Source organism: Sorex fumeus, unplaced genomic scaffold (assembly GCF_029834395.1).
Source record: "Sorex fumeus unplaced genomic scaffold, SorFum_2.1 ptg000139l, whole genome shotgun sequence".
NCBI lineage: Eukaryota > Metazoa > Chordata > Mammalia > Eulipotyphla > Soricidae > Sorex > Sorex fumeus.
In genome coordinates this window covers 2,185,685-2,198,385 of record NW_026606196.1, presented here as the reverse complement: position 1 = coordinate 2,198,385, position 12,701 = coordinate 2,185,685, and positions in this window count along the sequence as shown.

The following is a 12,701-nucleotide window of genomic DNA, read 5'->3' as shown; positions in this document are numbered from 1 at the left end:
GGGCTCAGTTCCTATCCCGCACAGATCAGGGGGGAAAAGGGCTGTGCTAAGAGATAGAGGTAGCTGCGCAAGCGCACAGAGTCCCAGGCCCTGGAATAGAGCTGTACCTGATTGGAAGGAAACGAGGGGTCCCCTTCAGCTCCCTTGCCGAGCCGTGGGGCTCAGTTCCCGTCCCGCGCAGATCAGGGGAAAAACCAGGCTGTGCTATGAGATCAAGCTAGCTGTGCATTTGCAGAGAGTCCCAGGCCCTGGATGTGAGCTTCACCTCATTGGTAGGAGGAGAGGGGTCCCCTTCAGCTCTGTTACCGAGCTGTGGTGCTCAGTTCCCCTATCGCGTAGATCAGGGGAATAAACGGAGGTGCTATGAGATAGAGCTGACTGCGCATGCGCAGAGAGTACAAGGCTCTGGAGGCGAGCTGTACCTGATTGGAAGGAGGAGAGGGGTCCCCTTCAGTTTGTTGCCGAGTGTTGGGGCTCAGTTCCCGTCCCGCGATATCAGGGGAAAAACCAGACTGTGCTATGAGATCGAGCTAGATGCACATGCGTAGAGAGTCCCAGGCCCTCGTTGTGAGATCCACCTGATTGGTAGGAGAGGGGACCCGTTCAGCTCTGTTACCGAGCCATGGTGCTCAGTTCCCGTATCGCATAGATGAGGGGAATAAACGGATGTGCTATGAGATAGACCTGGCTGCGCATGCGCAGAGAGTACAAGGCTCTGGAGGCGAGCTCTACCTGATTGGAAGGAGGAGAGGGGTCCCCTTCAGCTTTGTTGCCGAGTGTTGGGGCTCAGTTCCCGTCCCGCGATATCAGGGGGAAAAAAATGGCTGTGCTATGTTATTTAGCTAGCTGCGCATGCGCAGAGAGTCCCAGGCCCTGGAGGCGAGCTGTACCTGATTGGAAGGAGAGGGGTCCCCTTCAGCAACGTTGCTGAGCCGTGGGGGCTCAGTTCCTATCCCGCGCAGATCATGGGGAAAAATATGCTGTTCTATGAGGTAGCTGCGCATGCGCAGAGAGTCCCAGGCAATGGAGGCATGCTGTTCCTGATTAGAAGGAAGAGAGGTTCCCCTTCAGCTCCGTTTCCGAGCCGTGGGGGCTCAGTTCCTGTCCCGTGCAGATCAGGTGAAAAAAACTGCTGTGCTATGAGATCGATCTACCTGCGCATGCGGAGAGAGTCCCAGGTCCTGGAGGCGAGCTGTACCTGATTGGATGGAGGAGAGAGGACCCCTTCAGCTCTGTTGCCGAGCCATGGGGCTCAGTTACTGTGCCGCGCAGATCAATGGAAAAAAATGGCTGTGCTATGACATCGAGCTAGCTGCGGATGCACAGAGAGTCCCAACACCTGGAGGCGAGCTGTGCCTGAATAGAAGGAGGAGAGTGGTCCCCTTAAGCTTTGTTGCCGAGTATTTAGGCTCAGTTCCTGACCCGCGATATCTGGGGAAAAAATACGGCTGTGCTATGAGATCGAGCTAGCTGCGCATGCGCAGAGAGTTCCAAAACCTGGCGGCGAGCTGTGACTAATTGGAAGGAGGAGAGGGGTCGCCTTCAGCTTTCTTGCCGAGCGGTTGGGGCTCAGTTCCTATCCCGCGCAGATCAGGGGAAAATAACGGCTGTGCTATGAGATTGAGGTAGCTGCCCTTGGGCAGAGAGTCCCGGGCAGAGTGTCCCAGGCCCGAGCTGTACCTGATTCGAAGGAGGAGAGGGGTCCCCTTCAGCTCCATTACCGAGCCGTGGGGCTCAATTCCCGTCTCGCGTAGATCAGCGGAAACAACGGATGTGCTATTAGACTGAGCTAGCTGCGCATGCGCAGAGAGTCCCAAGACATGGAGGCGAGCTGTGCCTGATTGGAATGAGGAGAGGGGTCGCATTCAGCTTTTTTGCCGAGTGTTGGGACTTAGTTCCCATACGGCGATTTCAGGGGAAAAAAAAAAGGCTGTGCAATGAGATCGACCTAGGTGCGCATGCACAGAGATTCCCAAGACCTGGAGGCGAGCTGTACCTGATTCGAAGGAGGAGAGGGGTCCCCTTCAGCTCCGTTGCCGAGCCGTGGGGCTCAGTTCCCATCCCGCGCAGATCAGGGGATAAACCAGGCTGTGCTCTGAGATAGACCTAGCTGTGCATGCGAAGAAAGTACCAGGCCCTGGATGCGAACTGTACCTGATTGGAAGGAGGATAGGGGTCGACTTCAGCTTTGTTGCCGAGCCGTTGGGCCTCAGTTCCTATCCCACGCAGATACTGGGAAAAAAACGGCTGTGCTATGAGCTCGATGTAGCTGTGCTTGCGCAGAGAGTCCCAGGCCCTGGAATCGAGCTGTAACTGATTAGAAGGAGGCGAGGGTTCCCCTTCAGCTCCATTGCCGAGCCGTGGGGCTCAGTTCCCGTCCCGCTCAGATCAGGGGAAAAACCAGGCTGTGCTATGAGATCGAGCTAGATACACATGCGTAGAAAGTCCCAGGCCCTGGTTGTAAGCTCCACCTGATCGGTAGGAGGAGAGGGGTCCCCTTCAGGTCCGTTGACGAGCCGTGGAGCTCAATTTCCCTCCCGCTAATATCAGGGGAAAAACCAGGCTGTGCTATGAGATCCAGCTAGCTGCGCCTGCGCAGAGAGCCCCAGGCCCTGGACGCGAGCTGTACCTGATTGGAAGGAGGAGAGGGGTCCCCTTCAGCTCTGTTACCGAGCCGTGGTGCTCAGTTCCCGTCTCGCGTAGATCAGGGGAATAAACGGATGTGCTATGAGATAGAGCTGGCTGCGCATGCGCAGAGAGTACAAGGCTCTGGGGGCGAGCTGTACCTGATTGGAAGGAGGAGAGGGGTCCCCTTCAGCTTTGTTGCCGAGTGTTGGGGCTCAATTCCCGTCCCGCCATATCAGGGGAAAAAATGGCTGTGCTATGAGATTTAGCTAGCTGCGCATGCGCAGAGAGTCCCAGGCCCTGGAGGCGAGCTGTACCTGATTGGAAGGAGAAGAGGGGTCCCCTTCAGCCACGTTGCTGAGCCGTGGGGGCTCAGTTCCTATCCTGTGCAGATCATGGGGAAAAATATGCTGTTCCATGAGATCGAGGTAGCAGCGCATGCGCAGAGAGTCCCAGGCAATGGAGGCATGCTGTTCCTGATTCAAACTAAGAGTGGGGTCCCCTTCAGCTCCGTTTCCGAGCCTTGGGGGCTCAGTTCCTATCCTGTTCAGATCAGGTGAAAAAAACTACTGTGCTATGAGAAAATGGCTGTGCTATGAGATCTATCTACCTGCGCATGCGGAGAGAGTCCCAGGTCCTGGAGGCGAGCTGTACCTGATTGGACGGAGGAGAGAGGACCCCTTCAGCTCTGTTGCCGAGCCATGGGGCTCAGTTACTGTGCCGCGCAGATCAATGGGAAAAAACGGCTGTGCCATGACATCGAGCTAGCTGCGGATGCGCAGAGAGTCCCAACACCTGGAGGCGAGCTGTGCCTGAATAGAAGGAGGAGAGTGGTCCCCTTAAGCTTTGTTGCCGAGTGTTGGGGCTCAGTTCCCGACCCGCGATATCAGGGGAAAAATACGGCTGTGCTATGAGATCGAGCTAGCTGCGCATGCGCAGAGAGTTCCAAAACCTGGCAGCGAGCTGTGACTAATTGGAAGGAGGAGAGGGGTCTTCTTCAGCTTTCTTGCCAAGCGGTTAGGGCTCAGTTCCTATCCCGCGCAGATCAGGGGAAAATAACGGCTGTGCTATGAGATCGTGGTAGCTGCTCTTGGGCAGAGAGTCCCGGGCCCGAGCGGTACCTGATTCGAAGGAGGAGAGGGGTCCCCTTCAGCTCCGTTGCCGAGCCGTGGGGCTCAATTCCCGTCTCGCGTAGATCAGTGGAAACAATGGATGTGCTATTAGACTGAGGTAGCTGCGCATGCGCAGAGAGACCCAAGACATGGAGGCGAGCTGTGCCTGATTGGAACGAGGAGAGGGTCGCATTCAGCTTTGTTGCCGAGTGTTGGGGCTTAGTTCCCGTCCCGCGATTTCAGGGGGAAAAAAAACGGCTGTGCAATGAGATCAACCTAGGTGCGCATGCACAGAGAGTCCCAAGACCTGGAGGCGAGCTGTACCTGATTCGAAGGAAGAGAGGGGTCCCCTTCAGCTCTGTTGCCGAGCCGTGGGGCTCAGTTCCCATCCCGTGCAGATCAGGGGATAAACCAGGCTGTGCTCTGAGATCGACCTAGCTGTGCATGCGAAGAAAGTACCAGGCCCTGGATGCGAGCTGTACCTGATTGGAAGGAGGAGAGGGATCCCCTTCAGCTCTGTTGCCGAGCCATGGTTCTCAGTTCCCGTCTCGCGTAGATCAGGGGGAAAAATGAATGTGATTTGAGATAGAGCTAGATGTGCATGCGCAGAGAGTACCACGACCTGGAGGCGAGCTATATCTGATTAGAAGGAGGAGAGGGGTCGACTTCAGCTTTGTTGCCGAGCCGTTGGGCCTCAGTTCCTATCCCACACAGATACTGGGAAAAAAACGGCTGTGCTATGAGATCGATGTAGCTGTGCTTGCGCAGAGAGTCCCAGGCCCTGGAATCGAGCTGTAACTGATTGGAAGGAGGCGAGGGTTCCCCTTCAGCTCCATTGCCGAGCCGTGGGGCTCAGTTCCCGTCCCGCTCAGATCAGGGGAAAAATCAGGCTGTGCTATGAGATCGAGCTAGATACACATGCGTAGAGAGTCCCAGGCCCTGGTTGTGAGCTCCACCTGATTTGTAGGAGGAGAGGGGTCCCCTTCAGGTCCGTTGATGAGCCGTGGGGCTCAATTTCCCTCCCGCTAATATCAGGGGAAAAGCCAGGCTGTGCTATGAGATCCAGCTAGCTGCGCATGCGCAGAGAGCCCCAGGCCCTGGACGCGAGCTGTACCTGATTGGAAGGAGGAGAGGGGTCCCCTTCAGCTCTGTTACCGAGCCGTGGTGCTCAGTTCCCGTCTCGCGTAGATCAGGGGAATACACGGATGTGCTATGAGATAGAGCTGGCTGCGCATGCGCAGAGAGTACAAGGCTCTGGAGGCGAGCTGTACCTGATTGGAAGGAGGAGAGGGGTCCCCTTCAGCTTTGTTGCCGAGTGTTGGGGCTCAGTTCCCGTCCCACGATATCAGGGGAAAAAATGGCTGCGCTATGAGATTTAGCTAGCTGCGCATGCGCAGAGAGTCCCAGGCCCTGGAGGCGAGCTGTATCTGATTGGAAGGAGTAGAGGGGTCCCCTTCAGCCACGTTGCTGAGCGGTGGGGGCTCAGTTCCTATCCCACGCAGATCAGGGGGGAAAAAACGCTGTTCTATGAGATCGAGGTAGCTGCGCATGCGCAGAGAGTCCCAGGCAATGGAGGCGTGCTGTTCCTGATTCGAAGGAAGAGGGGTTCCCCTTCAGCTCCGTTTCCTATCCGTGGGGACTCAGTTCCTATCCGGTGCAGATCAGGTGAAAAAAACTGCTGTGCTATGAGATCTATCTACCTGCGCATGCGGAGAGAGTCCCAGGTCCTGGAGGCGAGCTGTACCTGATTGGACGGAGGAGAGAGGACCCCTTCAGCTCTGTTGCCGAGCCATGGGGCTCAGTTACTGTGCCGCGCAAATCAATGGAAAAAAACGGCTGTGCCATGACATCGAGCTAGCTGCGGATGCGCATAGAGTCCCAACACCTGGAGGCGAGCTGTGCCTGAATAGAAGGAGGAGAGTGGTCCCCTTCAGCTTTGTTGCCGAGTGTTGGGGCTCAGTTCCCGACCGGCATTATCAGGGGAAAAAATACGGCTGTGCTATGAGATCGAGCTAGCTGCGCATGCGCAGAGAGTTCCAAAACCTGGCGGCGAGCTGTGACTATTTGGAAGGAGGAGAGGGGTCGCCTTCAGCTTTCTTGCCAAGCGGTTGGGGCTCAGTTCCTATCCCGCGCAGATCAGGGGAAAAAAAGTCTGTGCTATGAGATCAAGGTAGCTGCTCTTGGGCAGAGAGTCCCGGGCAGAGAGTCCCAGGCCCGAGCTGTACCTGATTCGAAGGAGGAGAGGGGTCCCCTTCAGCTTTGTTGCCGAGTGTTGTGTCTCAGGTCCGGTCCCGCGATATCAGGGGAACAAAAATGGCTGTGCTATGAGATCGAGCTAGCTGTGCATGCATAGGAGTCCCAAGACCTGGAGGCAAGCTCTGCCTGATTGGAAGGAGGAGAGGGGTCGCCTTCAGCTTTGTTGCTGAGCCACTGGGGCTCAGTTCCTATCCCACGCAGATACTGGGGAAAAAAAACGGCTGTGCTATGAGATCGATGTAGCTGTGCATGCGCAGAGAGTCCCAGGCCCTGGAATCGAGCTGTAACTGATTGGAAGGAGGCTAGGATTCCCCTTCAGCTCCGTTTCCGAGCCTTGGGGCTCAGTTCCCATCCCGCTCAGATCAGGGGAAAAACCAGGCTGTGCTATGAGATCGAGCTAGCTGCACATGCGTAGAGAGTCCCGGTCCCTGGTTTTGATCTCCACCTGATTGGTAGGAGGAAAGTGGTCCCCTTCAGGTCCGTTGCCAAGCCGTGGGGCTCAGTTCCCCTCCCGCTAAGACCAGGGGAAAAATCAGGCTGTGCTATGTGATCGAGCTAGCTGCGCATGCGCAGAGAGTCCCAGACCCTGGATGCGAGCTGTACCTGATTGGAAGGAGGAAAGGGGTCCCCTTCAACTCTGTTACCGAGCCGTGGTGCTCAGTTCCTGTCTCGCGTAGATCAAAGGAATAAACGGATGTGCTATGAGATAGAGCTGGCTAATCATGCGCAGATAGTACAAGACTCTGGAGGCGAGCTGTACCTGATTGGAAGGAGGAGAGCTGCCCACTTCAGCCTTGTTGCCGTTTTTTGGGGCTGAGTTCCAGTCCCGCAATATAAGGAGAAAAAAATGACTGTGCTATGAGATCGAGCTGGCTGCGCATGCGTGGAGCGTCCCAAGTCCTGGATGCGAGCTGTGCCTGATTGGAAGGAGGAGAGGGGTCGCCTTCAGCTTTGTTGCCTAGCCGTTGGGGCTAAGTTCCTATCCCGTGCAGATCAGGGGAAAAAACGGCTGTGCTATGAGATCGAGGTAGCTGCGCATGCGCAGAGAGTTCCAGGTATTGGATGTGAGCTGTACCTGATTGGTAGTAGGAGAGGGGTCCCCTTCAGCTCCTTTGACAAGCCGTGGGGCTCAGTTCCTGTCCCGCGCAGATCAGGTGAAAAACCAGGCTGTTTTATGAGATCGAGCTAGCTACGCATGCGCAGAAAGTCCTAGGCCCTGGAGGCGAGCTGTACCTGATTGGAGGGAGAAGAGGGATCCCCTTCAGCTCTGTTACCGAGCCATGGTGCTCAGTTCCCTTCTCTCGTAGATCAGGGGGAAAAACGAATGTGCTATGAGATAGAGCTGGGTGCACATGCGCAGAGATTCCAAGGTACTGGAGGTGATGTGTACCTGATTGGAAGGAGGAGAGGGGTCCCCTTCAGCTTTGTTGCCGAGTGTTGGGGCTCAGTTCCCTTCCCACAATATCAGGGGAAAAAAATGGCTACGCTATGAGATTTAGCTAGCTGCGAATGTGCAGAGAGTCCCAGGCCCTGGAAGCGAGCTGTACCTGATTGGAAGGAGGAAAGGGGTCCCCTTCAGCTCCGTTGCTGCCGAGCCGTGGGGCTCAGTTCCCGTCCCGCGCAGATCAGGAGAAAAATCAGGCTGTGCTATAATATCGAGCGAGCTGCGCATGCGCAGAGAGTCCCAGGCCCTGGATGTGAGCTGTACCTGATTGGAAGGAGAAAAGGGATCCCCTTCAGCTCTGTTACCGAGCCATGGTGCTCAGTTCCCGTCTTTCATAGATCAGGGGTAAAACGGATGTGCTATGAGATAGAGCTGGGTGCACATGCACAGAGATTCCAAGGTCCTGGAGGTGAGCTGTAACTGATTGGAAGGAGGAGAGGGATCCCCTTCAGCTTTGTTGCCGACTGTTGGGGTTCAGTTCCCGTCCCGCAATATGAGGGGGAAAAAACAGCTGTGCTATGAGATTTAACTAGCTGCGCATGCGCAGAGTCCCAGGCCCTGGAGGCGAGCTGTACCTGATTGGAAGGAGAGGGGTCCCTTTCAGCCCCGTTGCTGAGCCATGGTGCTCAGTTCCCGTCTCGCGTAGATCAGGGGAAAAAACGGATGTGCTATGAGATAGAGCTGGCTGCACATGCGCAGAGAGTCCCAAGACCTTGAGGTCAGCTGTGCCTGATTGGACGCCGGAGAGCGGTTGACTTAAGCTTTGTTACCGAGCCCTTGGGCCTCAGTTCCTATCCCGCGCAGATCAGGGTGAAAACACGGCTGTGCTATGAGATCGAGGTAGCTGCGCATGCGCAGAGAGTCCCAGGCACTGGAGGCGTGATGTTCCTGATTCGAAGGAAGAGAGGGGTCCGCCTCAGCTCCGTTTCAGAGCCATGGGGGCTCAGTTCCAATCCCATGCAGGTCAGGTGAAAATAACTGCTGTTCTATGAGATCTATCTCGCTGCGCATGCGCAGAAAGCCCCAGGCCCTGGAGGCGAGCTGTACCTGATTGGAAGGAGAAGAGGGATCCCCTTCAGCTCAGTTCCTGTCTTTCGTAGATCAGGGGAAAAAACGGATGTGCTATGAGATAGAGCTGTTTGCACATGCGCAGAGATTCCAAGGTCCTGGAGGCGAGCTGTGCCTGATTGGAAGGAGGAAAGGGGTCCCCTTCAGCTTTGTTGCCGACTGTTGGGGCTCAGTTCCCGTCCCGCGATATGAGGGGAAAAACACCTGCTGTGCTATGAGATTTAGCTAGCTGTGCATGCACAGAGAGTCCCAGGCCCTGAGGCGTGCTGTACCAGATTCGAAGGAGGAGAGGGGTCCCCTTCAGCTCCGTTGTTGAGCTGTGGTGCTCAGTTCCCATCTCGCTTAGATCAGGGGGAAAACGGATGTGCTATGAGATAGAGCTGGCTGCACATGCGCAGAGTGTCCCAAGACCTGGAGGGCAGCTGTGTCTGATTGGAAGGAGGAGAGGGGTCAACTTCAGCTTTGTTGCCGAGCCCTTGCGGCTCAGTCCCTATCCCTTGCAGGTCAGGGCAAAAAAACGGTGGTACTATGAGATCGAGGTAGCTGCACATTCGCAGAGAGTCCCAGGCACTGGAGGCGTGCTGTTCCTGATTCGATGGAACAGAGGGGTCCCCTTCAGCTCTGTTTTTGGGACGTGGGGCTCAGTTCCTATCCCGTGCAGATCAGGTGGAAAAAAATTGCTGTGCTATGAGATCTATCTAGCTGCACATGCGCAGAGAGTCCTCTGCCATGGAGGCGAGCTGTACCTGATTGGACGGAGGAGAGGGGACCCCTTCGCTCTGTTGCCGAGGCATGGGGCTCATTTACCATGCCGCGCATCTCAATGGGAAAAAAAACGGCTGTGCTATGACATTGAGCTAGCTGCGGATGCGCAGAGAGTTCCAAGACCCGGAGGCGAGCTGTACATGATTGGAATGAGGAGAGGGGTCCCCTTCAACTTTCTTGCCGAGTGTTGGGGCTCAGTTCCAGTCCCGCAATATCAGGGAACAAAACGGCTGTGCAATGAGATTGACCTAGCTGAGAATGCACAGAGAGTCCCAAGACCTGGAGGCGAGCTGTGCCTGATTGGAAGGAGAAGAAGGGTCGCCTTCAGCTTTGTTGCTGAGCTGTTGGGTCTCAGTTCCTATCCCACGCAGATCAGGGGAAAAAACACGCTGTGCTATGAGATCGGCTAGCTGTGCATGCTCAGAGAGTCCCAGGCCCTGGATGTGAGCTCCACGTGATTGGTAGTAGGAGAGGGGACCCCTTCAGCTCCATTGCCCAGCCGTGGGGCTCAGTTCCCGTCCCGCACATATCAGGGGAAAACCAGGCTGTGCTATGAGATCGAGGTAACTGCGCATGCGCAGAAAGTCCCAGGCCCAGGAGGCGAGCTGTACCTTATTAGAAGGAGAAGAGGCATCCCCTTCAGCTCTGTTACCGAGCAGTGGTGCTCAGGTCCTGTCTCGCGTAGATCAGGGGAAAAAACAGATGTGCTATGAGATAGAGCTGGCTGCGCATGCTCAGATAGTCCAAGGCCCTAGAGGCGAGCTGTACCTGATTGGAAGAAGGAGAGGGGTCGCCTTCAGCTTTGTTGCAGAATGTTCTGTCTCAGGTCCGGTCCCGTGATATCAGGGGAAAAAAACGGCTGTGCTATGAGATTGAGCTAGCTGCGCATGCATAGAGAGTCACCGGCCCTGGTTGTAAGCTCCACCTGATTAGTATGAGGAGAGGGGTCCCCTTCAGCTCCGTTGCCCAGCCGTGGGGCTCAGTTCCCCTCCCGGCAGATCAGGGGAAAAACCAGGCTGTGCTATGAGATCAAGCTAGCTGCGCATGCGCAGAGAGTCCCAGGCCCTGGACGCGAGCTGTACCTGATTGGTAGGAGGAGTGGGTTCCCCTTTAGCTCTGTTGCCAAGCCGTGGTGCTCAATTCCCACCTCGTGTAGATCAGGGAAAAAGCGGAAGTGCTATAAGATAGAGCTGGCTGCGCATGCGCAGAGAGTCCCAAGACCTGGAGGCTAGCTGTGCCTGATTGGAAGGAGGAGAGAGGTCGACTTCAGCTTTGTTGCCGAGCCATTGGGGCTCAGTTCCTCTCCCGCGCAGATCAGGGGGAAAAAACGGCAGTGCTATGAGATCGAGGTAGCTGCTCATTCACAGATAGTCCCAGGCCCTGGATGTGAGCTCTATCTGACAGGAAGGAGGAGATAGGTCCCGTTCTGCTCCGGTGCCGAGCCGTGGGGCTCAGTTCCCGTCCCGCGCGTATTCGGGGAAAAACCAGGCTGTTCTATGAGACCGAGCTAGCTGCACATGCACAGAGATTCCCAGGCCCTGGATGTGAGCTGTAACTGATTGGTAGTAGGAGAGGGGTCACCTGCAGTGCTGTAGCCGAGCCGTGGTGCTCAATTACGGTCCCGCGATATCACCGGGAAAAAAAGGCTGTGCTATGAGATCGAGCTCGCTGTGCATGCAGAGAGAGTCCCAAGACCTGGAGCCGTGCTGTGCCTGATTGGAAGGAGGAAAGGTGTCGCCTTCAGCTTTGTTGCCAAGCCGTTGGGGCTCAGTTCCTATCCCACACAGATCAGGGAAAAAACCGATGTGCTATGAGATCCATCTAGCTGCACATGCGCAGGGAGTCCCAGGCCCTGAAGGCGAGCTGTACCTGATTGGACGGAGGTGAGGGGACCCGTTCAGCTCTGCTGTCGAGCCGTGGGGCTCAGTTACCATCCCGCACAGTTCAATGGAAAAAAAATGGCTGTGATATGAGATCGAGCTAGCTGGCATGCGCAGCACTAATCATGGAAAGACTAAGGAAAAGAGCTAAGGTCCCTAACCAACCGACAGATTTAGCAGCAGTTCCGCGGATCCTGATGATGGATCAGAAAAACTTTGTCTCCCTGTACGTATCTATCGAGTACGCTATCAGAAATGATGGAATTCTGCAACGTGCTGCAGCATGAGAGAGAAGCGGACCACGTCCTGTGCCCTGGAGGACGGGAGGAGAAGGGAAACAGCGGAGGTTAACCTGTCGGGGTGGTATTTCGGGGAACTAGAGGAGATGCATAACCCCTTGGACAAAGACACTAGAGACGGAGGAGGGAAAGTGTGAGAAGGGAGAGAGACGGCGGCAGAGAAGAAGGGGACTCGGGACATCAGGGGTGGCAGAGAGAGAGAGTACAGAAACACTCTGGAGGGACTGGGGATGATTCCCCGGACTCCAAAAGCCACACTCTGAAGAACGTTGAATTCCTGATGCGTTAGAACTTCACGGTCCTCCCGCGATTCCTATATTTGCACGAGCTGACCCAGTAACGTCTCCATTTTGGGACTTGGGTTGTGGTGTGTTTGGCCTCGGCCATACCTGGAACCGGGCACAGGGTAGCCTGCCAGGAGTTTCCCTGTGGGTCAGAAGCTCTGTGGAGCTCAACCGGCTCAGGAGAGAGGGGCGGAGCAATTGAAGCCAGAGAGGCGGTGCCGGCTCCAGCTCGAAAGGCAGGAAAACGCCCCGCTGTTTTGTTAGGGCTCCAGGCTCGAAATCTTGCAAACCGTCCAAATCCTTTTCGTGTCCATATTCCCTCATGACCGTGAGGGAATAGGGACACGAAAAGGATTTGGCGAATTCGCTGCTCGTCTGAATTCTGTCCCTCTCAGCCTGGTGGAGCCAGTATGGAAACTTCTCAATCCACTGAACGGCGAGACGCTTGGCAGTCTGGAACCCCCAGGAGAGAAAAGTATTCCTTCAAGCGCTCTCAGCACTCCACTAATCATGGAAAGACTAAGCAAAAGAGCTAAGCTCCCGCACCAACCAACAGATTCAGCAGCAGTTGTGCGGATCCTGAGGAAGGATCAGAAAAACTGTATCTCCCTGTACATAACTATCCTACTCAGCTATGAGAAATGATGGAGTTCTGCAACTTGCAGCAGCATGAGAGGGAAGCAGACCACGTCGTGTGCCCTGGAGGACCGGAGGAAAAGGGGAAACAGCGGAGGGTATTGCATCGGCGTAGTATTTCGGGGAACTGGAGGAGATGCATAGCCCCTTGGACCCAGACCCTAGAGACGGAGGAGGGAAAGTATTAGAAGGGAGAGTACGGTGGCAGAGATGAAGGGGACTTGGGGACATCCGTGGCAGAGACAAATTGCTAGAGTTACATATTCCAAGCCATTTTCCATTCGGAACCCTGCAGTTTCAAGACTCCAGCCTGCCTCGCAATATTCTCCTGG